This window comes from Arachis ipaensis, chromosome B08, assembly GCF_000816755.2.
Source record: "Arachis ipaensis cultivar K30076 chromosome B08, Araip1.1, whole genome shotgun sequence".
Classification (NCBI taxonomy): Eukaryota; Viridiplantae; Streptophyta; class Magnoliopsida; order Fabales; family Fabaceae; genus Arachis; species Arachis ipaensis.
This window is the reverse complement of record NC_029792.2, coordinates 70,109,701-70,114,768: the sequence shown is the minus strand read 5'-3', so window position 1 is coordinate 70,114,768 and position 5,068 is coordinate 70,109,701.

Here is a 5,068-nt window from a genome sequence, read left to right as displayed (position 1 = left end):
TAGAAGAGAAAAAAATAGAGAATGAGAGAAAAGAGAGAGAAAGATAAATATGAAGAATGAGAGTGAGAGTTTGTTAATTTTGGAAGAAAAAAGAAAAATTTAATTGCAAAAAAATATCGGATGACATATTTTGATTTATCAAATTACTAACTTAAAATATAAATTATATCTAGAGTAAAAATAGTAGAGAGAAATAGAAAAATAGACAGAGGTAGATGAGAGAATTTAGAAAGGAAATTTATTAATTTTAAAAAAAGAATATTTTCTTTCAATTTTAATAAGAGAGTGTCATGTGACACATTTGATTATTAAATTAGATAATAATATATAATATATAATATATTATATTTCAATTTCAATTTTAATGCAATTAAAGAATGTCATGTTATGCATTTTGATTGTCAAATTAGTAATTAGTCATTGATATTGATAATGATATATAAAATAGATAGATCTAGGTACTCTGATCATGAGAGAGCGAGAAAGAGAGTGAGATAGAGTGGGTTGGAGAAACACAGGTTGGGGTAGGTCTAGGCAGTCACAATCCAAAGTCAAGGATCCAAGAATTTAGAACCGAGAAGAGTACGTCTGTTTGGAGAAGGAATCCTTTAGTATTTTTGTGGATGGGTTACTAGAAGATATATCGAAACGTAAATTGTTTGGCTTGTTTTCGTGGACAGGACAGATCATTGACATATATCTATCAAGGAAGACGAGAAATGGTGTGGTATACCTTTTTACGTTCGTACGATACACCACAAAGGGAGGAGCTTTGAAAGCAATTTCAGAAATGAATCGAATGCGATTGGAGGTCAGGGAATTTTTGTGGAGAGGCGAGGTATATACGGGATACTAACCAGGAAAAAAAAGGCAGTGGTTGTGGACACTACGATTAGGCGGACTGATGATGGGGTTGTGGAACGTCGGAAAACTAGTGCTCTGGGAGGGGAACAATCGGAAGAACGGAAAACATGGACACTGGTAAGGATATGCATGGAAAGTGTGGGACGAAAAAGATAGACGTCTCAGTCGCACAACCTAATTTGAGCTGGTTACAGAAGAGTGTTATCGGTACCATAACGACAGCTATAGACTTTGGTTTGTTGAACACGACAGCTCGTAAGGAGTGGCCTCACATGGTCAAGGTTTGTGAGATGAGGGCATACAAAGTCTTAATGACCTTTGATAGCATTCGCAGTATGGAAGCGGCCCTCCCGGAACGGCCTGTTGAAGTTTTTTCATAGGGTGTAGAGGTGGGAGGAGAATGAACAAAACTAGGAGGGTGTGGCTTGAGTGCTTCGAAGTACCGTTACATGCTTGGTCAGAAGCTACGTTCCATAAAATCGGTGAATAGTAGGGTGAGGCGGTGAATTGTGATGATGCAACAAAATCATGTCAGTCTTTTAGTGTTGGACGAGTGCAGATTGACACATGCATGTTCGAGGTCATTCATGAATGGGTACACATTACTGTAGGGACGGTTGGATTCGATGTGTTTATAAAAGAAGCGGAAACTGAAGTCGATGACTTACTGCCTTGTGTGATGAAGGATGTGTTGGGAGGCACTGATGGGTTCTCTATGGGAGAAAAATGTGTTATGGAAGATCCTGGAAATCACCAGGGTGGTAATAACAGTAATACGCGGCTGTTAGAATGGGATGCAGGAGCAGATTTGATGGTGACGACGGTTAGGGAGGAGGATCAACGACAGGAAAAAGTTGTAATTCAACATGAGGATTTGAATGAGTGGAGAAACGATTTTTTAAATTTGAAAACAGTAAGAACAACAGTTAGTTCAATCAATTATGGTGTGCTGAGGGCTGATCAATTGGGTTTTGCAGCAAGTAATGAGGATGCTAATTTGGATAAAACTGAATCCTGGGATTATGGTAGGACCGGGATGGTGGCTGAGGTGGAAATTAATAGCAATCGTAGGAGGGACGGACGCGGGGCTGTTGACGCTAATTCTCTGCGGGCAATCGGAGTTTTGGTGGAAGACAGATTGGGAGTGGATTTTGCAGCTGAGTACGATGCTTATAATGCTATTGAAGGAAGGCATATGGGAGAAGGGTGTCGTGCAGGAGTTCAGGCAAGGAATAATGGGGATGAACATTTGAAGGAAAGTTGTCCAGGTTGTTGTTCAGAAAACGTTGAATTGGCTAATGAGATAAAAGATAATAGCCAAGAGGTAGATGCGACACAAGGATGGCTTGATAGGGAGGAAGGAGGGACTGGTGAGACTAAGAGAGTTGTAGAGGACTTGGAAGATGTAAGAATATCTGAAGGCAGCAAAGCTGAGACTGAATCCTCTGAAACCAAATGGGATGATGAAATGCAGGAAAACAGGAAGGCATGGGAGTTGGCAGTGGAATCTGGAGCAGTTCAGTATAATGAGGAAGATGATATTATCGTTATACTCCAAGGACAGAATGAGGCAATTACACAGAAGAAAAAGCAAGCTAAACAGAAGGAAAAGGCAAGAAGAAGTTGGCCAAAAAATTGCAAAAAGGTGTGTACAATTGGTTTAAAATAATTTTTAGTTCTTGGAATGTTAGGGGTTTGGGGGAAGTTGGAAAATTGAGTATGGTAAAGAGTTTTAGGAGAAAATTTTAGTTGAATATGTTAGGTTTAATAGAGACAAAGAAAGAGATAGTAACCAAATATGATGTAGTGCAACTGTGGGGAAATAATGTGGTAGGATGCATGAGAGTACGTGGGGTTGGCAGGTGCTTCTAATGGGCTGTTGTTGATGTGGGATAAAACGATTTTTCAGAGGAGCAACTGTTAGAAAAAATAGAGAATGAGAGAAAAGAGAGAGAAAGATAAATATGAAGAATGAGAGTGAGAGTTTGTTAATTTTGGAAGAAAAAATTTTATTTTAATTGCAAAAAAATATCGGATGACATATTTTGATTTATCAAATTACTAACTTAAAATATAAATTATATCTAGAGTAAAAATAGTAGAGAGAAATAGAAAAATGGACAGAGGTAGATGAGAGAATTTAGGAAAGGAGTTTATTAATTTTGAAAAAAAAAGATTTTCTCTCAATTTTAATAAGAGAGTGTCATGTGACACATTTGATTATTAAATTAGATAGTAATATATGATATATAATATATGTATATTTTAATTTCAATTTTAATATTTTAATTTTAATTTTAATGTAATTAAAAAATGGCATGTTACACATTTTGAATGTCAAATTAGTAATTGATATTGATAATCATATATAAAATAGATAGAGTGGTTGAAGAAATGAGAGAAATAGAGAAAAGGAAGAGGGAGGAGGGGAGAATTTTTTAATTTTAGAGGGAAAGATTTGATTTCAATTGCAATGAGAGAGTGACATGTGGCACATTTTGGTTGTAAAATTAGTAATGAGGAGGGAAGAATTCTTTAATTTTGGAGGCAAAGATTTAATTTCAAGAGTAAAGTATCGTTTTTGTCCCCAACGTTTGGGGTAAGTCCCAAAGTTGTCCCTAACGTTTCAATCGTCCTATTTAAGTCCCTAACGTTTCAAAATTGATTCAATGTTGTCCTGCCATTAGGGATCCGTTAACAGAATTGACGGCGGGACAAAATTGAGACGATTTTGAAACGTTAGGGACTTAAATAGGACGAAAACGTTAGGGACAAAAACGATACATAAAAATAAATTTTAATTTTATTTTATTTTCAATAATATTAATTTTTTACTGTACATAGTATTCAATTATTTTTTAATTACATCTAAATAAATTACACTTAATCACATTACTTTCATTTTAAATAATTTTTTTATAATTTTAAAGAATTTTGATACATTAGAGATAAAAGGTATAATTTATATTTTATTGTATATATTATTTTTTTTCTTTTCTACAAGTTTATATACTAGTCATTCTACAAACATTTCATGATAACTAAGAATCTTTAAGAGTAAAATTATAAAAAAAATTAATTTATTTAAAATGAAAGTAATATGATTAAGTGTAATTTACTTAGATGTGCTTAAAAAATAATTGAATACTATGTATAGTAAAAAATGATATTATTGAAGGATAAAATTAAAATTTATTTCTATGTATCATTTTTGTCCCCAACGTTTTCGTCCTATTTAAGTCCTTAACGTTTCAAAACCGTCTCAATTTTGTCCTGCTGTCAATTCTATTAACGGATTCCTAACGGGAGGACAACATTGAGTCAGTTTTGAAACGTTAGGGACTTAAATAGGACGATTGAAACGTTAGGGACAACTTTGAGACTTACCCCAAACGTTGAGAACAAAAATGATACTTTACTCTAATTTCAATTACAATGATAGAGTGACACGTGGCATATTTTTGTTGTAAAATTAGTAAGGAAGAGAGGAGAATTCCTTAATTTTGGAGAGAAAGATTTGATTCCAATTGCAATGAAAAAGTGACATGTGGCATATTTTGGTTGTAAAATTAGAGATATATAATAGATATTAAAATATTATCTTTTTTAGGTCATACAATAGTAGTATTATCAAAGTTGATGTTTTGATTTTTTTTTCTTTTAGGTTTTATTGTTATTGATTATTTTGCATAAGTTTTGATGACTTAAATATTTAACCTATTTTCTTAATTAAATTTTATCAACATATCACTTAACCTTTGTGATTGATTGGATAGAGATTAATTAGAAGGTATTTAAGAATTGCACAACATACAACTCATATGTTTTGAATAAAATCATTATTTGTTTCGTCAATTTTGTGATATTTAAAGATTACATGGGTAACATACACTACAATAATTTTTATCTATGGCAACATGTATTCTAGGCAATATTTAAAAAGTGTTGTCTAAAATAATAAAAAAACAACTCTTAATATATGTTGGAAGGAAATAAGCCTATTGCAACAATTTTTAATCAATATGTTATAAGTGTTTCTTTTTAGACAATTAAAAAACATATAAAAAATGTTGCTTTAATAGATTAAATAGGCAACGTTTACTGTATTCATATATTACATTTAATCAAAGTTACTTTTAAATTTTTAATAAACATAAACTTATAAATGTTGCCTGAAATAAATTAGTATTTTTTTTCTTAAAAT